Genomic DNA, 24,408 nt, shown 5'->3' with positions numbered 1-24,408 from the left:
GATTTAAGATATTTGGTACATAATTGGTCTAGCCTAAATGAAACAAATTCAGAGTTAGCTTCATTTATAATGAATTTGTTTTTGAGATTGAATAGTCTAGGGCATTTTTGTAATATTTTCATAATTAATAGGCTGACACATTACCTTTAGTAAAAGAATATCTCACCACTGTGTGTTTCCATCGCCTCCCCTCTCTGATTCAGAGGGGTTGGGTTAAATGCGGAAGACACATTTCAGTTGAATACATTCAGTTGGACAACTGACTAGGTATCTTCCTTTCCCTTTCTCCCTCTCCTTCATTCCTTGTCCAGTGTGCAGAGAGGGGCTGTCAACTTAATGAAATATGTTTCGCTGTGAAAACATGTTACTGTCGATGTTCCCAAACAGATTTCACTTGGTTTCCCAAATGAAGTGACAGGGTTGGATAGCCTACGGCATACAGAGTTGGGGTGGAATATCAACTGGAGTAGCCTGTCCAACATGAGTGAAATGAACTGCTGGGGAAAGTGGCCTCAAATCCCTATTCGAGTGCAAAAGGATGACATTTCTTCGTTTCTCTTGCCCCTTTTCCTGCCCATTTGATAATGAGCCATTCTAAATTGAAACTAATATTACACATTAGTGAACACAAGATTAAATTAAGAATAGTCTGATGGGTGAAAATATGATCACTTGATGAGAGAACAGCGTGTGCAGCCTGAGGCAAGGAACAGAGCACATGCTTTGTTAGCGACTTCCTCAAATCATCGATAGTCTATAGTCACACCACGCAGCCCGTACACATTTTGACTTCTAAGGCATTCTATGGTTTGTATAGTTCACAATTAAAGTAGCCAAATACTGTAACTCTAAATCTAGCATATAGGACCCGTTTCAAATGATCACTTTTGCTCTGGAAGGGGAAAAACATGTTTCTATTTTATTCTGCTGAATTCAATTATAATCTTCTTACTAAAATCCTATAATGTAAAATAACGGCACGGGACTTATAAGCATGTCTTGTCTGCTAAATGAACAAGCCTACAGCCGATGGCACACCGCATACTCGGATAACATACAGTAGACCAACTCAATACGTTCTTCTGAAATACATTTTCTTCATATCAGAATGTTTCTTTAAACCTGCCTAAAATCAATAGATATATTGTGATGGTGTATATCCAATTGATTTAAAATGTAGACGTTCCAAAAGGCGCGCATCAGCGGCTTGTACGCGTGGAAGGTCTGGAGATGCTAAACGTGTTAGCGTAGCCTAGCACATTAGCTTAGTGCTGGGAGCTAGCACACTGCTGCTATCTGCTGCATGGCCGCGTATGAACAGCCTCAGCGGGTATATGAGGCCCTGTGGTGCAGGATGAAATATGTTTGCCTTAGTTAATTGGGTTTAATGGTGGTCAGGTCGGGGCTGAGAAAATGCTGCCCAGTCCCCACAGAGAGGGCCTTCACCCTGGGGCAGATGCAGGCAAACCCCCCCCTCCCTCTGGTTCTCCTTCCAGAGGTCACTCTATTCCCTTTATCATGCACTACTTTTGGCTTTATGTGCACTATATAATCGAATAGGATGCAATTTCAGACAGTCGAGAACTCAAGTTTCAGATAATAGGAAATGTCTTGAAACTATATATGTTGGTGTCCCTGAGCACACATTGTAACATGTTCAGTGGCTCTGAATAGAAGTTGGTAAAGTTAAAGTCAAAGGTAAAGTGAAACTTTTCAAGACCTTCAAATTAATAGCTTTTGAGCAAGTTTCTGGGGGATAAACTCGAAAGTGTCGTCGGTTTCCTGGCTAAAATAGAGACTGAACAATATTTTCAGAGACCCACAAAGCTTAACCAGAGACTGCTGGCAGCAACTGACTGCAACACAGACAGGGCATGTGGGCTTTACTTCGTTCATCAGGTGAGGAGAGGGGGAGTGCAAGGGACGGAGGGGGCTGTGAGTCATGCTTGGGGAAACACACCGCTCGGGGGGGGCACCCTCTCTTTCTCATCAGCCGCTCACAGCCGGAGCTCTCTCACGTTTCCGTTTTATTTATTGATTTTTTATTTTAAAACATTTCCTCCTTCCCTTCTTTCCGCCCGTTAAACCGTGGTGCCACAGAAGCTTTTGCCGTTAAGTGTGTCATGGCGCTCCGCCCTAGGAACTGGAGCAGCTCCCATGTGCATGACCTATGCCATCAACATCATCACAGCTTTTCTGGGCCTATATCGTAGTGCTCCCTCGCTCACTTTCCCGTTCCCCGCCATTTTTGTTGTTGCCATTCGTTTTGGTGACATCGTTCTGTGGCTTTCTTGAATATAAATCAGCTGAAAGACAAAACGGAGACAAAATATGTGGGAGCTGTGCCCGGGTTCCTTATGCTTAAGCATGAGTCAGAGATGTGGCAGCAGGCTGATTGGAGAGTTTGAGATGGAAACAAACTTTGTGGAACAAATACATTCCGGTGAACAAATAGGACAACATTAAGGAGGGTCCAACACCAGTACCACAGCTCACTGCTGATTATTCTGGAGGGATCCAAAACAAGAATATTTTAAGATTCCTTCTCCCTTCATTGGGACGTGACTCAATATTCAAATGCATGTATTTGCAATGATTCATAATGGAAATAATCCAAAAGACAGGCACAGTCATATGTAGATTGTGTCACAGGAAAAATAAAGGCAATATGACAGCGCCTACATTCCTACTACCACTAAACAGCGTTGATTTTCATATATTTGATTTCTCCCAGTATAATTTCCATAGCATTTGCCATGACATTGTTCTGTCATGGTAAAGCCTGTGCTAATGTGAATGTTTAATCATGTTTGGCCTTCAGGACTGGAAACATACAGCAAGCAGGCAGGCTGAGGGACTGACTGTACAGTACTGTGTTATGGTAAATATTACTGATGGCTAACCTGACACAGGGACAGAACGCTAAGGTAGAGCCCAGCCCAGCTGTGCCCACAGTGTGTCTGTGTCCGTGTGTGTGTGTGTGTGTGTGTGTGTGTGTGTGTGTGTGTGTGTGTGTGTGTGTGTGTGTGTGTGTGTGTGTGTGTGTGTGAGAGGCAAATAGAGATAGGTGGGAGAAAGAACAAGTGAGATAGAAGGCACCAAGCCGAACCAGTCAGAAGCTTAGCAGTTGAAATATTCTTATGGTCGCCACATGTACTCTTAGAAAATCTCTAAACCCTAAATAACCCTTAAAGGGTTCTTTGGCTGTCCCCATAGGATAACCCTTTGAATAACCTTTTTTTTTGTTCCATGCAGAACTGTTTTGGTTCCAGGTAGAACCCTTTTGAGTTACATGTAGAACCCACAGAGGGTTCAACATGAAACCCAACATAGTTCTTCCTGGAACCCAAAAGGGTTATCCTATGGGGAGAGCCGAAGATCCCTTTCGGAACTATTTTTTTCTACGAGTCTACAATTGTGTGTCTCAGCGTCTGCTTTTGGACAATAACGGTCTACTTCTATAGCGCACGAGTGAAACACTCGCAAAGCACAAAGCAACATTATCAGGAGGAATTTGGAAGACGTCTCCGTCCGGATTTGACCTCGCTGACCCTATTTGGCACAGTTACAGCCATATTGGGTAGGTAATGCTATTTCAGTGAAGACGACAAGAGAGAAGGGTGACTCTCATCATGTTTGATGCGAGCTGGATGATTACACACGACGCTCTAAAGACGATGCTCTGCAATTTTGACTCATTTGAACAGGAAACTCTTCTTGCTGTAGGTATTTCTTTGAGGCAGCTTTGCCAAATACCTTGGATTCCTCCATAGTTGCATCCCTTTTTCCTACACAGGGCACTACTTCTGACCAGGGCTCATAGGTCTCCGGACAACATGAACGCACTATGTAGGAAACAGGTTGCCCATTCTGCTCAGGCTGAACATGAGCTAAATCAAACTCTGAATCTACATGCCGCCGTAACTTTTAAAGACTTTCATTAGACCACATCTAAGAGACGTCTGTAGTACACTCAGCTCGCACCTGCAGCAGCTGACGGAAACGCGATAAAGTCACGGCTGCCTCCTTCAGATCTCAACAATGCTCTGTTTATCTGTGTGATAGTAGATAACACCTGTGAGCACCAAAGCTGCTGTCTGGAGGAATTACAAGGAGAAGGATGAGGAACGGATATTGCTTTGGTAGGGAGAGTGGTTATTAAATACACTGTGATCACAGTTGTTTTCTGTTTTCCCTAATGTGGTTTTGTGCCATGTACAGTAGGTTACTTTGTGTACTGTACATTGCGCTGCGTGTGTGTATTGTTTAGACTTCAGAGCACAAGGCTGCCGTGGTTTTGAGATTCAGTTACTTCATATCCTTCAATTTTTTTTAACCAGCATGTGGAACAGTGTACAGTACAATCAACGTTCCATTGGCCTTCTGCAGAAACCACTCTGTGTAAAATTGTATCTAAATATATATGTTTTGTTCTCGAAAACCTAGCATGTGGCTCTCCACGTGAACATTTCCAGTACACTTCTGAATGAAAAAAAATCGAACTCAATTCACACACCTCGTATCCCGCCTATCGCAGTAACCCCCACAAGCTAAATTCAGAATAGTACGGACCTGGAACTGCACTGACAGAGGCGGATGCTGTACTGCAACCAAACAATTAATGAAGCCGACGGTGCTAACTCCTCGAGAACGCCACAAGGCATCTCCAAGGTCACCGATGAGGTGATTCGCCTCGGGCGCCGGGCATAGAGGCATGACAGCGGGAGCAGAGAACGCTAGGACGGATGCACCTATTCAGATGTCCAAAGAAAAGAGAGATGTTTGAAGGAATACGGATGTAGGAGTCATAAGCATAGATGAAGGAGTATTGGAATGAACACATTCAATGTCTATGGTCAAGGGCTTGTCTGGTATAACTCTTAGACTGTATATCGAAACGTATGGACAATAAAGTTCAAGTTAATCCGTTTCAATAAATGTTTTTGAAGTTCAACCTTTTCAATCAAGTTGTACTGGCTGTACTATACCATTCGCCTGGCCTGAGGATACATGCACATTACATATTGCATGTATATTATGTGGCTATCGCTGTGTTCATAAAGACAGGATGTTGCCCTGTATTTTTAGACAAAGGGGATGAGAGAGGAATAGAATAATTCATTGTGATTCCTTGACTGATGCTTCCTCAATACTCCTGATACATTTGGATATGTGCATACATTTGAATATATCATGGATACTTAGGCATTTCAGTTGGCCTTAAAATATGTACATTTCAAGTGATATGTAAGAGAAATGGGGAAGTGATGAGAAGGGATGCTCTTTCAGGTCACTTCTGGACTCTTAGAGTTCATAGTCTCGGTAGTAAGCTGTTAACGGCAGTACGTAATTAGAACTATTTTTCAACTTATACAGACAGCTGCCTCCTTCTTGCTTATCTAGCGAGCCCTGAGACAGAGAAGAGCCGTCTATTTATATTCGATGCTATTGAATGTAATTCACAAAGCGTTGGGATTACCAAGGGCAAAACATATCTCTCAAAGTACAAAATAAGAGTCGTTCAACAGGGAACAAAAACTATGAATTTTAACATTTTAGTCGACACTCCTATCCAGAGCGACTTACAGTAGTGCATACATTTCATAATTTATTTTCTTCCCATACTGGTCCCCCGTGGGAATTGAACCCACAACCCTGGTGTTACAAACACCATGCTCTACCAACTGAGCCACACGGGACCATTGAATGCCAATCTACAGCTAGTCTGAAACTGTTATCCAATACTCATTGCCCACACTTTTGTTGCTGTTGAACGCTTCCTTTAAACAACACTTGTGTGCGGTTGGCATAGTTAAATCAGTCTGCAGTATATCAATGGCACATAATGTGCCAATGAAGGCTGACTAATCTCTCTACTCTGCTCAGTTCTTTATTGAAACACACACACTCTCTCTCTCTCTCTCTCTCTCTCTCTCTCTCTCTCTCTCTCTCTCTCTCTCTCTCTCTCTCTCTCTCAATCACACTCTCACTCTCAATTCAATTAAATTTCAATTAAAGGGCTTTATTGGCACGTGAAACATGTTTACATTGCCAAAGCAAGTGAAATAGATAATAAACTAAAGTGAAGAAAACAATTTAAAAAATAACAGTAAAGATTGCACTCACAAAAGTTCCAAAAGAATAAAGACATGTCAAATGTCATATTATGTTTAAAAGGTTTAGTACAAAAGGGAAAATAAATAAACATAAATATGGGTTGTATTTACCTGGGGCAACAGGTCACAAATCTTGCTGCTGTGATGGTACACTGTGGTATTTCACCTGAATAGATATGGGAGTTTATCAAAATTGGGTTTGTTTTCAAATTGTTTGTGGTTCTGTGTAATCTGAGGGAAATATGTGTCTCTAATATGGTCATACATTTGGCAGGAGGTTAGGAACTGCAGCTCAGTTTCCACCTCATCTTGTGGGCAGTGTGCACATAGCCTGTCTTCTCTTGAGAGTCAGGTCTGCCTACAGCGGCCTTTCTCAATAGCAAGGCTATGCTCACTGAGTCTGTACATAGCCAAAGCTGTCCTTAAGTCAGGTATTCTGCCACTGTCTGTTTAGGGTCAAACAGCATTCTAGTCTGCTCTGTTTTCTTTGCTAATTATTTCGAATGTGTCAAGTAATTATCTTTTTGTCATGATTTGGTTGGGTCTAATTGTGTTGCTGTCCTGGGGCTCGTGGGCGCTCTCTCTCTCTCTCTCTCTCTCTCTCTCTCTCTCTCTCTCTCTCTCTCTCTCTCTCTCTCTCTCTCTGTTATATTTTTGGCCTTAGCCGAGGAACACATGCTCAGGGGATGTCTCGCTCTAATCATCTTTTTCATCTCTGTGACATCTCTGTGACAAACACAGTCGGCCTGTCTGACTGCAACCCGACTCAGCTTCTGGCTGGTGAAGTTTTCAAAGTTGTGTCTGTATTTGTGTGTTGACGGAGTAGTGAGTTCACACAGTACCTCCCGTTTGATTTGAACAAAGTTGTGCATTATCAGGAGAGATGAAATGTGAAAAAGTGTGTGTGTGAGTGAGTGTGTGTGAGGCGGGCAGGGTGAATTCAGTGAATGTATATCACTTAAGTCTCGAGCCAGCTGTGGTGGAGTTAGTAGGTAAGACTGTCGAAGTAGGCCAAGGAGCGTGTGTGTGTGTGTGTTTCTTTGGCCCTGGGCTTTGGGAGTGTGTGTGTGTGTATGTGCATGTGTGTGTGTGTGTGTGTGTGAAACTTTGTGTGTGTGTGCCTTTCATTAAAATACAATTACAGGAGTCTCTATTACACGGGTCGCGGGGCGCTATGGAGGAGAGCAGAGCAGGAACAGATGCTTAGAAGTCACTGGGGGACCTCCTGGGGGCCTCGCGGCTTAACGCAAAGACACACACACACACACACACACACACTCTCTCTCTCTCTCTCTCTCTCTCTCTCTCTCTCTGTTACAAAGATACCACTAGTGTTCCTGTTGAATAGTCACTTTACCCAACCTATATGTACACATCTACCTCAATTACTGGTACCCCGTGTATATAGCCAAGTTATCATTACTCATTGTGTACAGTCGTGGCCAAAAGTTTTGAGAATGACACAAATATGAATTTTCACAAAGTCTGCTGCCTCAGTTTGTATGATGGCAATTTGCATATACTCCAGAATGTTATGAAGAGTGATCAGATGAATTGCAATTAATTTCAAAGTCCCTCTTTGCCATGCAAATGAACTGAATCCACAAAAAATATTTCCACTGCATTTCAGCCCTGCCACAAAAGGACCAGCTGACATCATGTCAGTGATTCTCTGGTTAACACAGGTGTGAGTGTTGACGAGGACAAGGTTGGAGATCACTCTGTCATGCTGATTGAGTTCGAATAACAGACTGGAAGCTTCAAAAGCAGGGTGGTGCTTGGAATCATTGTTCCTCCTCTGTCAATCATGGTTACCTGCAAGGAAACACGTGCCGTCATCATTGCTTTGCACAAAAAAAGGCTTCACAGGCAAGGATATTGCTGCCAGTAAGATTGCACCTAAATCCACCATTTATCGGATCATCAAGAACTTCAAGGAGAGCAGTTCAATTGTTGTGAAGAAGGCTTCAGGGCGCCCAAGAAAGTCCAGCAAGTGCCAGGACCGTCTCCTAAAGTTGATTCAGCTGTGGGATCGGGGCACCACCAGTACAGAGCTTGCTCAGGAATGGCAGTAGGCAGGTGTGAGTGCATCTGCATGCACAGTGAGGCGAAGACTTTTGGAGGATGGCCTAGTGTCAAGAAGGGCAGCAAAGAAGCCACTTCTCTCCAGGAAAAACATCAGAGAGAGACTGATATTCTGCAAAAGGCACAGGGATTGGACTGCTGAGGACTGGGGTAAAGTCATTTTCTCTGATGAATCCCCTTTCCTATTATTTGGGGCATCCTGAAAAAAGCTTGTGTGGGGTTGCTTCTCAGCCAAGGGAGTGGGCTCACTCACAATTTTACCTAAGAACACAGCCATGAATAAAGAATGGTACCAACACATCCTCCGAGAGCAACTTCTCCCAACCATCCAGAAACAGTTTGGTGACAAACAATGCCTTTTCCAGCGTGATGGAGCACCTTGCCATAAGGCAAAATTGATAACTAAGTGGCTCGGGGAACAAAACATCAATATTTTGGGCCCATGGCCAGGAAACTCCCCAGACCTTAATCCCATTGAGAACTTGTGGTCAATCCTCAAGAGGCGGGTGGACAAACAAAAACCCACAAATTCTGACAAACTCCAAGCATTGATTATGCAGAATGGCCTGCCATCAGTCAGGATGTGGCCCAGAAGATAATTGACAGCATGCCAGGGCGGATTGCAGAGGTCTTGAAAAAGAAGGGTCAACACTGCAAATATTGACTCTTTGCATCAACTTCATGTAATTGTCAATAAAAGCCATTCCATAGTAACATCTGACAAAAATATCTAAAGACACTGAAGCAGCAAACTTTGTGGAAATTACAGTTTTTTTCAACTGCTTACATACAAAACCTTAACATATTTCACAGCCTTTGACTCAGTAGTCAGTTGCATAAAACACTTTTTTCAAAACACTACACACAATTCTCTACCTAAAACACAAAAATCTAACAGGAAGTGACTTGCTTTCCTTTTCCAAACACAACCAATCAAAATGCTACACTTATTCACCAGGTCACACACACAATAGGACAGAGGGCAATTACCAATGTCCCTGGACAGCGTGGGGGTAATATAACTATGTGTGCTGCCATCACTCAAAACGGGGTCCTCCATCATAATGCCAGCCCTATGCTCACTTTTCTGGATGCAATTTACACAATGCTTGTCCCTGATCCAGATCAGGAGCCTGCTATATTTGTGGTTTTATGGGACAATGTTAGTTTTCACCGGACTGTTCTGGTCCAAAACTGGTTTGCCACCCATCCACAATTTGTAGTTTTGTACCTACCCCCATAGTCACCTTTTCTAAATCCCATAGAGGAATTCTTCTCAGCCTGGCGCTGGAAAGTGTATGATCGCCAACCCTATGCCCGCATGCCGCTTCTCCAGGCAATGGAGGACGCATGTGGGGACATAGAGGTTGCCTCTGTCCAAGGTTGGATACGCCATGCTAGGAGATATTTCCCTCGATGTTTGGCAAGAGAAAACGTATCTTGTGATGTGGACGAAGTATTGTGGCCAGACCCAGCCCGGAGAAGAGATAAAGCGTAGCTTAGCACTGGTGACTGCCCCCCCGTTACCAATTCCTGGACTGCCTCCCCGGGACCCCACACACACAATTGTGTTCTTTACTGTATTCTAAAGAATATACTTTTGGTTTACATATGTTTATGGTTTTGTTGTATACTAGTGTATACAACAGTAATGTTTGGCCTAAAAAATATTTTCTGTTTCTACATTGCATTGGTGTTTACAGTGTACTTGTTACCCCTCTCAGCAGATTACTTTCACTGTAGAACATTGTATTGAAATGTAGATATAAGCCTATGAAAGACCAAAGAGCTTTAGATTTAGAACAACAGTGTTTACATGGTATATCCAAAAATGTACTACTATGAAAGCAGTGTTTGCCATTTGATGCAAATGCTTCATTCTGACATGTGTTTATGGCATTTTGAATGCAGTGTTACATTTTGAAGGAGATGTGAGGCATTTTGCATTTTGTGTGTGCAGTTTTGGGAATTGTGTGTAGAGTTTTGAAAAAAGGAGAGATAGTTTTGAAAATGTGTGTAAGCAGTTGGTAAAAACTGCAATATGTATGTTATTTTCTAAACTTTTGGCCATGACTGTATTTATTCCTTCTGTTATTATATTTCTATAATTGTTAGATTTTCTCTCTGCATTGTTGGGAAGTCTACACTGTTAGTCTACACCTGTTGTTTACTTGGCATGTGACAAATTACATTTGATTTGAATTGACCCCTCACCTTCGGTATGTGTGTATCATGTTGGCAAAGGCACATGTACACACTGTCACGTCCTGACCAGTAAAAGAGGTTGTTTGTTATTGTAGTTTGGTCAGGGCGTGGCAGGGGGTGTTTGTTTAGAGTGTTTCTGGGTTTGTTGGACTATGTTCTTTGTTAGTCTATTTCTATGTTAGTTCTAGTATGTCTATTTCTATGTGGTGTTTATTGGGTTGACCTTCAATTGGAAGCAGCTGTTCCTCGTTGCTTCTAATTGAAGGTCCTATTTAAGAGGGGTGTTTTTTTCTATGGGATTTGTGGGTAGTTATTTCCTGTTTTGTGTTCGTGCACCTGACGGGACTGTTTAGTGTTGTTTTTGTATACGTGTTTCTTTTGTTTTCCTTCTTTAATAAAATAAGATGAGTTTACACGTTCCCGCTGCGTTTTGGTCCAATCCCTACGTCACACACACACACGAATGAGTCTGCCGACACAACCCTTTACAACACACACACACACACACACACACACACACACACACACACACACACACACACACACACACACACACACACACACACACACACACACACACACACACACACACACACACACACACACACACTGTTGTCATTTATAACAACAATACATGTGCAGCTCTTCCTTGAAGGTTGAAGAGATAGGCTAATTGTTGTTACCGTGGGAAGCATTTTCTATAGCAAGTGGGCCTTGAAGAACATTCTCCCCTATAATCAGGGAAGAAGGAATAGCACTTGAATCGGTGGTTGTCCTAAGATGTGGTGCTTTGAAAAGGCTTGGAGGAACCAATTTCTCTCCATAAGTTATATCATGCTTCTATCTATATTCTAACTAGGTTCTACCTGAACTAAACACTAACCATAGGGTATATCTAGCTTCTAGCCAAGTTCTAACTCATTTTTATTTCAAAGATGAAGGCTTACATCACGCCCTAAGGAGAACGGTTAATTACAGTTTTTTACAATCACTTTGGCACTAATTTCGGAACCTTGATGTCATTTTTCAAAACTCTAGACACAAAACTCACAACCAATGATCAAAATGCTAATTTTTCAAAACTCTAACACTTTTTACAATTGCTTGGACACATAGAATGATTGAACTAAAATACCTGTCAAAATGACACAACTTAATCAAAGTATAACATTTCAAATGAATTATAATGATATTGTAATCTTTGAACTGATGAACAATATCCATGTTTATGTATGAAAGTTTCAGGATTACAAGACCACATTAGTGGAACATGGACCAATTGGACTACATTATCTATGGATGTAATATTTCATCATCATTCTTTATCAGATACTGTTTCTATGGTCCCATGTACCACTTTTTCAGACCATGTTTTCAGATTTTCATTACTGTACACTCATTGGCCACTTTATTAGGTACACCTATCTAGTTTTAAACAGCTGTTATTTGAGCATTTGTGGCCTTTCTGTTAGCTTGAATGAGTCTGGAAATTCTCCTCTGACCTCTCTCCTTAACAAGGTGTTTTTGCCCACAGAACTGCCGCTCACTGAATGCGTTTTGTTTATTGCACCATTCTCTGTAAACTCTAGAGACTGTAGTGCATAAATATCTCAGGAAGGCAGCTGTTTCTGAGATGCTGGAATCACCATGTGTGGCATCAACATTCATACCACGGTCAAAGTTGCTTAGATTACGCATGTTGCCTGTTCTAATGTTTGGTCGAACAACAACTAAAGCTCTCTACTCTATATACTCTATATATTGAGTTGCAGGCAGCCACATGATTCGCTGTTCAAATGTAACCTTCCTTGATGGGCTGAATCAGGTCTGTAGAGCTGATGACATGACCTATGTCATTGTGTGGGATAATGTCAGGTTCCACCATGCTCAAATGGTGCAAGCATGGTTTCAGGCCCATCCACAATTTACCACCCTGTACTTACCCCCATACTCTCCTTTCCTTAACCCGATTGAGGAATTTTTCTCCACATGGAGGTGGAAGGTATATGATAGGCGCCCTCACGAACAAGCCGCCCTTCTCAGGGCCATGTATGACGCATGCAATGACATCACGGCAGACCAGTGTCAGGCCTGGATTCACCTTGCCCGAAGATTCTTCCCAAGATGTTTGGCTAATGAAAACATCCATTGTGATGTGGATGAGAAGCTATGGCCAAATCCACCAGACAGGGTTGAGGGAAATATAGAAGTACAGTAATCAATCCTTTGTTTTGCATTTTACAGTAAGCCAGGTGAGGAACACTGCAGTTGATGTTTTACTGTAGTTTTTTTCTTTTTTTGTAGCTAAATAATTTTGCTTTGATTCAAAGAAACCTATGAGTGATTTTATTGTATTTCATCAATACATTTCAGATTTTGTTCAATGATTCCACTGTGTCTGTAGTATTCTCTTTACTAGTCCTTTTACAGTGATGTACTTATTGTAGTACCATAATGAAACATGTATCACATATTTTGTACTAAAATATTTAATGATTGAACGAACAACTACACAGTGAAACTATCAGTATATTGTGTGGGTGATCTAAATTAATGTTCCTATTGTATTTCATGATAAATGAGTTATTTGAACCAATGATTCTGCAAGTGCAAGGTTTCTTTAAAGATATGAATGCACAATGCAATGTTTTGAACATTGGACTGCCTGTGTTACAAGTGATGACCGTTTTGAGTTTTGTGTCTAGAGTTTTGAAAAATGCCCATAAGATTGTAAAAAACTGTAAACTGCATCTTCCAAATGATTCATTTATCATTTTGATGCAGGAATAAAGTCTGACTGGCCTTGTAATGGAGGAAAAAGGGATACGGAGGTAAAATCAAGATAAAGATATGGGGGAATAAGAGCACTATGGTGGACATGGAGTCGTAATATTATACTGTAGAGGTTAACACTGAAATGAGAAAAGGTGGAATAAAACAAAATCCCTACTGGATGACTTAAACACCTGCACACCCCTTTAGACGTGTGGCCTCAGATGACATGCAAGCGAGCTGCTTTGCACTCCGTGACCAACTGCCATCCCGGCAGCTATGTGTTTCCTCCCTCAAAGTTCCCTTGAGCCCAAAGGAGCAGAGAGCGTGGGGGGCTCACCTGTGAACGCTCATGTCACCCCCCCCCCCCCCCCCACCCTCCCACCCTCCTCTCACCTTAAGCAACATTATCCCTCACCCCAGCTGTCACTCGTACCCAAATTCCCAGAGTGACTTTCTAAAAAAAAACAGATGAAAACTCAATGCAGAGATACGTCAGCTTAGCTGTGCTTTAGTTGCAATACCCGAGTTCATTACGTTCATTTTATCTTTAAGAGTTGAGCAGGGCCGTGACATCTCTGCAGGGCCAGCTGTGTTAATGAAGACGATTAAATGTGGCTCTTCGAGTGTACGAGACGGTCCGGAAATAAAACACCTATTGTACGCCCAGCACCATCAACGGTTTGACAGTCACGTCTCTCCTTAACATCAACGAGAGTTTTAGATTTGAAAGGCACGCGGCGTGGGTTGTCAATAAAATGGACTCGCTGGGACACGACGTGGGAGAGCACGACGGCTGACGTTCCACGGCAATATTTTAAAAAGGTGTTCAAAATGCAGAGAGTTCAAATTCACCGTATTAGGATGAACACTTGTGTGGCAGTGTTTTAAAAGTACAATTCATATGAGCATGCGAACTATTGCATAACAATCCCAACAGTTTTTTTCTCTCCAAATATAGCCAGTACAAGAACACCTAAATATGGACTACAGCTAGTTACTTGTTGAAAGTCAACAGACATGTGGGTCGACATATTTTTGGTCTTTTGATAGTTTGTAGAGCATCTACAGATGGACTATCCAAATAAACTTTTACTAGTATGGGTAGTATCAATATATTGTTTGGCACTGGTGTGGCTTTCCGTTTTGTTCAAATTAGTCCCCCACTCCACCAGAACTGAGTACCTAGCTGTCCTGAAAGCGTAGTCTGATGCTTGGACAGGGGTGTAGTGCTGCTGGAGCGAGGAGGTGCGGCGCTCCCCTACTTTTTTTTTTACATTTGAGAATACACAAACTATTTCTGGAAAATGTATTCTGATAACTTCTACATAAATTATATTTAATTACCATGAAAATTCCATGAAAAATTATAGAATGATAAACCAACTAAATATACATAGTACCCTAGAGATATGAAAATAGTGGTTTCTTCCCTGTCTTCTCTCGGGCGGTTGCAAGAACGATAAAGAGCACTAGACTATGGGTGTGAACTGTGGAGACCCGTCGGAGGCTTGGCCACACTTTGGCCAATCAGAACGTTGAAAAAAAAAGATCTAAATTCACTATGTGTCTTCCTTGATGTTCATAAAGCTCCACGGAACCCCTCTTGCGCATTGGAACCCAGAACGATATGTGACCACTTGGTTACGGTGACACCGTTCTGCCGAGGACACCCAAACCAGAGTGGTCACCTCAAAGCCCAAGGAGCCTGACCCTCTCTGGAAGTTGCTGTAGCCCTGCTTGGGATATGTAGCCTACACTGGCTATTGGTTGAGACACAGGTCCCATTCTAGTTTGGTACGTCCAGGTGGGCAACTGGAAATGTGAATTGGGAAAAGTTGGATGTAATTAAGAGGCATGAATAGACCAAACCAAATGCTTGATCTTATGGCTGTTTCAAAATTGAATTTCCTGCAATTCTACGTAGTAATGATTTCTGTTCACTACTTGGTCAATTAATTTGATAGCATGTTTAATCTATGCAAATACATTATATGAATTGCTAGTTCACCTCTGTTTTCTTTTATTCTGTAATAGGGTATATTGTAACCATGTGTTCAAGCTAATCAAATCGAAGTGTATTTATGATACAGCGTGTTAGGTACACAATATAATGAAATACCTACTCACAATAAAGCTATCCTCGCAAACAGTTACATTAAGGCTACAGCCTATAACTAGCTATACAATAAAGTTGTAGGCCTATTAGGCTATAGGCCTGCTGAAAATTATTTTTGTTTGTTCCTGAACTGGCCGAATGGCAGAGCTATCCTTCAGCTGTCCTTCAGCACCACAAGTTGGTTAACATCATTGTGCGATCCTGGCGCTGTCCTTTCAGCACCACAAGTTGGTTAACATTATTGCGGGATCCTGGCGCTGTCCTTTCAGCACCACAAAAGGTTCTCCAAAAAATTGCATCTCATCAAGATCTGCTGCCAACGCCTAATAGTCTTACTCATCACTTTACAAGTAGAAAAGTATTATTTCTCACAACAGTGCTTGTTTAGTAAAGTTAGATCAAAGCTGAATCAATGTCTCGCAAGATCACATAATGATGACTTAGCATTTTACACAACAGAACATAATACCAAAGTATAGTAGGTCTATAATGTTACTGTAAGAGCCAAAAACATTTCCTACTTTTTGGAGGGTTAGCTGAAGCTGAATAGTCACATTTCTGTTCTCACGCACCAAAAGTCAACAGAGCCACTAGGTAGGTTTATGCTTAGATTGAAACAAAATACAAGGAAGGCTAATAGTCTGTTAACACCATCTGGTCTAATTCCCTCACCACACAGTAATTCAAGAAGATCTACATTCATATTCCCATGAAACTGAAGATCAATCCTAATGATTGGCATGGGGATGCAGTTTGGACGTTTCACCGGTAAAAACGTGAAGAACTATCATTCACGACGATAGGGATGATGGCCTATATTTGAAATTAGGTAACTAACTTGGTGTTTGAGGGTATTCAAAATATAACATTTTATTGAGACAATGTGTGGGGATAGGCAGACGTTGCAATTGGAGGATGCATTTTATGCACATTCTATAATGATAGATTATTCAATTGGCCGCACATGTCGCTACAAACGTTGAGGAAATTGACATAATTTTTTTAAAAGGGTGCTCCTTCACCTAAACAAATTGCACTACACCACTGTGACTGCACCTGTCATTACTCCAAACAACCACAAAGTGGTTTCCAGAGCCTGTTCTATTGCTAAAAGGGTCTGCAACCACCATTTATGTGAGCCGCAGCACTAGCTGACAGGCATATCAGATCACTGTTAGCTCTGTTAGCTTCAAACACAGCTAGCGCTGCTCTAACGGTCCCGTTAAAAAGTGTTTGAAAAGTGACTGGTGCTTTCAGTCACTCTGACAGTAACCCTGAGGTTTCACGCTGTCTAGATCTACGACAAAGAACAATGAGAAAAGAAGACTGTCTCGTCTGGAAGCATGGAGTAGCGCATGACACTATTGTCTCTGGGTGAACATGCATATTTGAATAGAAATGCCCTGCCACAGTCGCTGTGTGAAAACCATGCTGCGTTGTCAGCGGGTGTCATGTCGAAACGTCAAATTATCTTTAATGTCATAGTTAATGATGTGTGCGGTAAAATTGAATTGCAAGCTGCGCACACAAGTGTGTATGTGCACACACGCACGCACACACACCGCGTGCGCACGCACACACACACACACACGTACACACGCACGCACGCACGCACGCGCAAATCCTCAGAGAGATACACACAAACACACTGTGTTTAACGGCAGCCACTTACTGGCGAGCAAATGCTTACATGATCACGACATCAGGCTGATACATAGTCATTGTGAGTGAGAGGGCTTTGTGACACTGGGCTAGGGGCCGAGCCATCGATCTGCGGGCCAAGGCTGCTTCTACCGCTGCCACTGTGAATCACCATGGAGGCTCCACACACTCACTGGCCATGCACACCAGGCTTAGGCTACAGCTCGATACACAGACAAATGCATGCGTGCGCACATACTCAAATGTATGAGCGCACACACACACATGGACACACACATGGACACACACACACGGACACACATGGACACACACACACACACACACACACACACACACACACACACACACACACACACACACACACACACACACACACACACACACACTACACCGTCGCCACCTGCAGGCCCATAATAACAAACACACACCGCTGAGCTCCATTTGTCCGGAGCAGCGTGGCACCATCGTCGGGCTGCTTCTCACCTCAGCTGGCTGAGACTGTACAGCCAGTGGCTCAAACAGAGCTGTGCAGAGAGTGGAGAGGCTTGAAACTGACTCGCCATGTCGGCTCCAACATAGCTCCGTTCCAATACACTGGGAAAGCTCCCATAGCTCTGTTCCAATATCCACACTAGAATGACACTTAGCGATGAAGCAATGTATTGGGCATGGATTCTGGCTCAGTAGTATGCTAGTAGGGACATTGTGTGTGTCTAAAATGGCGCACTATTCCCTACATACTGCACAACGTTTGATGAGAGCCCTATAGGCCCCTGCAATATTAGCTGCCCCAGTCAAACTGCATCATGGGCCAAATCACCAAGCCACAGGTTAGAGATCAACCCTGACCCGTCCTTCCTGAGGGAGGCCTGTCACAATGTAAATCTACATGGCGATGAGGGGAGACGGATTTGACACATGGTGCCACTGGGGATGGGTGCAGTGTACTCGTTTGCGGGAGCTTGCCAAACTGCATTGGCCTCAAAGTTGACCGAGTGCAAATACAGTATTTGTATTTGTCAGTCACATGTTTAGCTATGCCGCAGCATCTTGACGAGAGAGCGGGCTGTGGATCTTCGGTTGGCTCTCAACCAAATGCATCAAAGCCACAGGTTAAAACAGTGCAATTCCGTGGCCTCTGTTTGTTTCACATTACAGTAAAAGTCTCATACACCAGATCTGGGTTCAGATAGTGTTTATTTTCTTTACCATGCAGGCCGGCAGGGTTTGCTCTTCTCTTCTATTCTATTAGTTACATTGAATCAAGTGAGCTCGAACAATTGCAGGTCTATAAACCAATCACTTTTTTGAACACAGATCTGATACAAAATGGATATATCCAAACCCGCAAAGCTAAACATACAACCCTAGATCATTACTCCCAATAGGTTCACATGTAGTAGTTACAATATGTAGGTATGTTTGTCTCACAGGGCTTTCTCTCTCACTCCTGCCAGTGGAATTCAATCAGCAATATTGTCCGCATCCAAAATAGAACCCCATCCCATGTGTGGTGCACTACTTTTGACCATAGCCCTACGGGCCCTGGTCAAAAGAAGTGTACTATGTAGGAAATAAGTTGTCATTTGGAATGGACCCAGACAGACCCGGTGTCTCTAGCTGAAATAATTGAGCGGTGCTAGCAGGGACATAAAAGAGTGAAGTTTAAGAACCGTAATGAGGGCTCCGGCTTATATTCTTCTCCCCTCGGCTGAGTTTGCCAAGCGGTGCCATTTTGTTTTTATGACGAGCAGCCAGAGGAACCACACAGGAGCCTTTAGCATTGATTAATTACCTGACTCTCTGACTTCTCATTCTGTTTATTATGATCCCTCTCTTTTGTCTGGGCTCGCCGTGCCAAGGTGAAAAGACCTGGCGAGCAAGGGGCCGTCGAGTAATGATGATAACTTTTCTCTCTCTTTTTTTAGCTCGCTCACTTTTTTGGACGAAAATGTCCGCAGGGTAGAGCAGTCCATCACGATGAGGAAGAGGTTTTGGCTTAAATGAAAAGACGAAGGACGAGACGGAGATGGGAGAAGGGCCGGGACGCAGCTAAACTGTACTCTCTCTTTCTCTCCCCCTCTCAATCTTTGTCCATCCAACACCCACTGTTCTTGCCTGTCCCCTAAGGCAATTTAGTGATGCCTTTCTTGACTGAGCAATCGCCAAAGGCGCAAGCCACACTAAGACGGAAAGAAGGGGTGCCTAAAAAGACGTCTTTTAAAACCATTTTTTTTTAAGTTGCTAATGTAATTTTTAACAACGGGTCATTTCCCATACAAATCGTTTAGCGAGCAAAAAGCTTCCTTTGACTGCCTTGTGAGTAAATTAAGGCGATATTTCACTAATTAAGTTACATACTGTAAAGCTCTCTTGTTAAAACCACGATGCATTTCTGCACCCAGAGCAATGAGGAGGAAGAAAAGCAATGACATGAAGTGAGTTAAGGGATTCTTTCTATTATGGGAACACTCTCTGAAAACTGTGAAAGAGCACTGTGAAAACAGAACCGAAATAATATATATTAATTATTAAACGCTTGCTTAATACGTAAAAAGAACAGAGTCAACATTGGCCTCTGGGCGCTTGCTTTTGCACTCGGCATCTCTGTTTATTTTAATTATGGATTTGAGCAAACGGAGGGGCTGCAGCGACAGGGACACGATTGGGAAAGAAACTACTGCATTGTGGGCCACTGCACACACAGATCATTTTGTTAGAGGAGGGAACAGACACATTTATTTCAAGTGTTATGTCCCTCTTCCCCACTTCCCCACTTCCGCATAAGATATTTGCACATACATGAAAACGTGTCATTTCCATGCATGCTACAGTATCCCCATTCCCCACCCTGTAAACCACCTTCACAGCCATAATAAATCATTCATGAAGCTTTGCAGTGTCACAGTGCACGTGTCCCAAATCGCACCCTACGCCCTATGAAGTGCACTACTTTTGACCAGAGCCCTATGGGGTGCACTGTAAAGGGAACAGGGGTTCAACTTGGGATGCAACCTGTGGAAATGTACAGGATTACTTATTCAGTAAATGGGATCGGTTTTTGAAGATGGTTTGGTGGATTTAAATGAATGCAAATCAACAGAGAACAGACCAAAGCTAAATGGCCATTACTCTCTATATTTCAACCAGGCTAACAAATGAGGCTGTGGCAAAGAGCTGTGTTTCTCATACTGAATACATAAATTGTCTCAAATCATCATCTGATTAAACTTTTACTCTTGGAAAGAGTATGCAATTTGTCAAATAAAGAGTTTTGTTTCTGCTGTTCGGGCCTAACCCATTGAGAAGCCAGGAGCTGGTAGTAGTTTATCTCCTTGTTGAGAGAGCTTCCCCAGTGGGGCAAAGAGATATCCCCCACTCCCCTAGCCTAAGTTGCTCCATCCTGGAGCTCCATAGGGCTAGGGGGCAGCACATCTCTAGCTACCCCCATAGACAAACACTTCTCTCGAGGGGTGGGCAGTTAGATGTGGAGGTGGAAAAAGTGCACAGACTCAATCAGAGAGCCACCAGCCTCAACATCAACAACCTTAAGTTTATTTTACCTTTATTTAACTAGGCAAGTCAGTTTAGAACAAATTCTTATTTTCAATGCCATCCTAGGAACAGTGTGTTAACTGCCTTGTTCAGGGGCAGAACAACAGATTTGTACCTTGTCAGCTCAGGGATTTGAACTTGCAACCTTTCAGTTACTAATCCAACACTCTAACCACTAGGCTACACTGCCGTAACTCAGACATTGGCCATAATGACATTAAAGCTAAATCATCACATTAATAATAAACCAGGCGTCAGCAGGCTATTACTCACAATCGAAACTGAGTGGGTGAGCTAAGAAATGATTAATGAATAATAAAAATGGCCAATGAGTGAGCAGAAAATAACAATGACATGTTCTGTTGTCCAAAATCTCCCCAGTAAGCCCAAATAAACTGTGTTTTTGTTTCTCTGCGGCCATGAAAGTGACTGTTGTGTTCATTTCCGTGGATGTGTCCGTCATGGATGACATCATCCCTTCTCGAGTCAGAGAAGTGAAAGACAGTGGGGGGGGGGGGTTGAATTGAAATGGTTTTGTCAGAAGTTCACCTGACACTCACCCAGAGGACCACTCAGGTCTCACTCTCAGTATTTTGGTTGGTGACAAGGGCCCTAAACTAAAGCGTCCATTGACTCTCATCTCAAACACATTGCTGTATATCATATAACATCAACGTTTGACACCTATATTTACCCATTGTTTAAAAAAATTGAAAATAAGGACCTCCTGAGTGGTACAGCCATCTAAGGCACTGCATCACAGAGCTAGAGGCATCACTACAGACCCGGGTTCGATCCCGGGCTGTGTCGCAGATCACCGGGAGACCCATGAGGTGGTGCACAATTGGCCCAGCAGCGTCCGGTTTAGGGGAGGGTTTGGCCGGCCGGGGTGTCCTTGTCACATCACCGCTCTAGCGACTCCTTGTGGCAGGTCGGGTGCATTGCATGCTGGCTTTGGTCGGCAGTTGTACGGTGTTTTCTCTAACACGTTGGTGTGGCTGGCTTCTTGGTTAAGCAAGCATTGTGTCAAGAAGCAGTGCAGCTTGGCAGGGTTGTGTTTAAGAGGACACATGGCTCTTAACCTTCACCTCTCCTGAGTCTGTATGGGAGTTGCAGTGATTGGACAAGACAGTAACTACCAATTGGTGGGGAAAAGGGGTAAAAAGTACCAAAAAATAGAAAACAAGCCAATCTTGTAATTACCATCATTGTGTAGTGAAACCATGAGAAGTAATGCGCCTAAGCTGAGATCTGTTGTTTGAATGTAAACCCAATGTAAGTGTTAAATACACAATGTATTTCAAAACAGAAGTACTCTGAAGAACCGCTGTCGGTGTTTCAATCTGAATATTTGTGTTTTTAAGAGAGCCTTGTGAAAACCATTGCTGGTGTTTCACTGCATGTAAAAGGCAGCATCAAAACACAAAAAGCATGTGTTGACAGACTGTCTCTCTCATACAACCAAATGGTTTTGAAATGCCAATAATTTATAGAGTTAATATTGATTGATTTTCAGACAATATTTGAATTAGGATTTTAAAGAAGACACTGGGAATGTAATACTTTTCCTAGGGTAGACAATGGCAGTAATTATAGGCTACAGTTGTCAGGCTCAATGTGATTTATGTATATATATATATATATATATATATATATATATATATATATATATATATATATATATATATATAAATGATGTTACAATCAAAATGTATAGAGCTATTTAAGTTATAGTAGGGGTAAAATGTATAAAGTGGACCTTCATGTGAGAAGGTGGAGGTAAACCAAGGTCGTCTGCTTGGCAAAGCACCGCCTTAGCCCACTCAGCCAGTCTTCAGGAACTAACAGCTGTGCTGAACCACCCTTGTTACATTTAGCACATGGGGTCCAATTCAGCCTTGAGCGAAGTAGACTTAACAAAACATGGACTTAAGTCGAAACACACAAACTAAAATCTCGGAATTCCACCTATAATTTTTCTGCGCTTTGTTTAGAAACAGAATCAGAAAGACAGCACATGTTTTGGGAATTTTACCCACTCAACCACAGAGGCACGTACTGTGTGAGTAACTTGGGCTGTACTGTTCAGTATTCCCCCAGTCTTGGGCGTGGAAAGAGGATATTCGTGTCAGGTATGGTCAAGTATAATAACATGCAAGTTTGTGGGCGCCTCCCCTGTGATCAGGTCCTTCACAAACTCAAACAGGAAAGAGCACACCAAACACTCAGGTGAAACTCTCCAAAACAGTATGTGTCTTTGACAATGTGACTACCTGTCACGGTCGTCGTATGAAGGAGCGGACCAAAGCGCAGCGTGTGTATCGTTCGACATCTTTATCTGTGGAACTATGCAATACATACAATAAACTAATAAACAACAAACCGTGACAAAGAGGTGCAACATACACTAACTCAAAATAATCTCCCACAAAACCTAGTGGGAAAAACAACAACTTAAATATGATCCCCAATTAGAGACAATGATAACCGATAGCCTCTAATTGGGAATCATACAAAAAATCCCACATAGAAAAAAGAAACTAGAACCAACATAGAAATACATAAACTAGACAAAACCCCAACATAGAAAAAAGAAACTAGAACCAACATAGAAATAAATAAACTAGACAAAACCCCCTGTCACGCCCTGACCTACTCTACCATAGAAAATAAAAGCTTTCTATGGTCAGGACGTGACACTACCAAAATGTTATTACATTGAAGAAGGAAACAGAAAAGGAATTCACTCAACAACAACATTTGTTTTGAGTAGAACAGTGTTTCCCAAACTCGGTCCTCGGGATCCCAAGTGGTGCACATTTTGTTTTTTGCACTCACACTACACAGCTGATTCAAATTATCAAAGCTTAATGATTAGTTGATTATTTGAATCAGCTGGGTAGTGCTAGGGCAAAAAAATACATTTGCACCCCTTGGGAAACCTTGGTGTAGCATTTGGGCTGATAATGGTCACTGTATGCCTGCACTCCAAGTCAAACAGACATTTTGATTCATTGATCAGTTTTGTAAATGCAACATGTAGTTGTTAATTGACACGTCATTGTTTGCCCTACAGGACGAGAGAGGATTCCAACAGAGAAGACAACAACGACTTACGGATGTAAATATACTGCTCAAAAAAATAAAGGGAACACTTAAACAACACAATGTAACTCCAAGTCAATCACACTTCTGTGAAATCAAACTGTCCACTTAGGAAGCAACACTGATTGACAATAAATTTCACATGCTGTTGTGCAAATGGAATAGACAACACGTGGAAATTGTAGGCAATTAGCAAGACACCCCCAATAAAGGAGTGGTTCTGCAGGTGGTAACCACAGACCACTTCTCAGTTCCTATGCTTCCTGGCTGATGTTTTGGTCACTTTTGAATGCTGGCGGTGCTTTCACTCTAGTGGTAGCATGAGACGGAGTCTACAACCCACACAAGTGGCTCAGGTAGTGCAGCTCATCCAGGATGGCACATCAATGCGAGCTGTGGCAAGAAGGTTTTCTGTGTCTGTCAGCGTAGTGTCCAGAGCATGGAGGCACTACCAGGAGACAGGCCAGTACATCAGGAGACGTGGAGGAGGCCGTAGGAGGGCAACAACCCAGCAGCAGGACCGCTACCTCCGCCTTTGTGCAAGGAGGAGCAGGAGGAGCACTGCCAGAGCCCTGCAAAATGACCTCCAGCAGGCCACAAATGTGCATGTGTCTGCTCAAACGGTCAGAAACAGACTCCATGAGGGTGGTATGAGGGCCCGAAGTCCACAGGTGGGGGTTGTGCTTACAGCCCAACACCGTGCAGGATGTTTGGCATTTGCCAGAGAACACCAAGATTGGCAAATTCGCCACTGGCGCCCTGTGCTCTTCACAGATGAAAGCAGGTTCA

General features: G+C 42.7%; 1 protein-coding gene and 1 non-coding gene across 2 annotated transcripts in view; both read right to left on the bottom strand.

The window, feature by feature from the left end:
* The window catches only part of LOC106602757 (catenin alpha-2), a 670,306-nt gene that overhangs the window by 316,989 nt on the left and 328,909 nt on the right, over nucleotides 1-24,408 (bottom strand). The gene's annotated exons all lie outside the window — the stretch shown is intronic.
* trnat-ugu (transfer RNA threonine (anticodon UGU)) lies at nucleotides 5,626-5,701 on the bottom strand. Its single transcript has one exon. It is a non-coding gene; the product is annotated as a tRNA-Thr (tRNA).

Source organism: Salmo salar, chromosome ssa04, assembly GCF_905237065.1.
Source record: "Salmo salar chromosome ssa04, Ssal_v3.1, whole genome shotgun sequence".
Taxonomy (NCBI): domain Eukaryota; kingdom Metazoa; phylum Chordata; class Actinopteri; order Salmoniformes; family Salmonidae; genus Salmo; species Salmo salar.
Note: the sequence above shows the minus strand (reverse complement) of the source record. Positions and strands in the feature narration are given on the sequence as shown.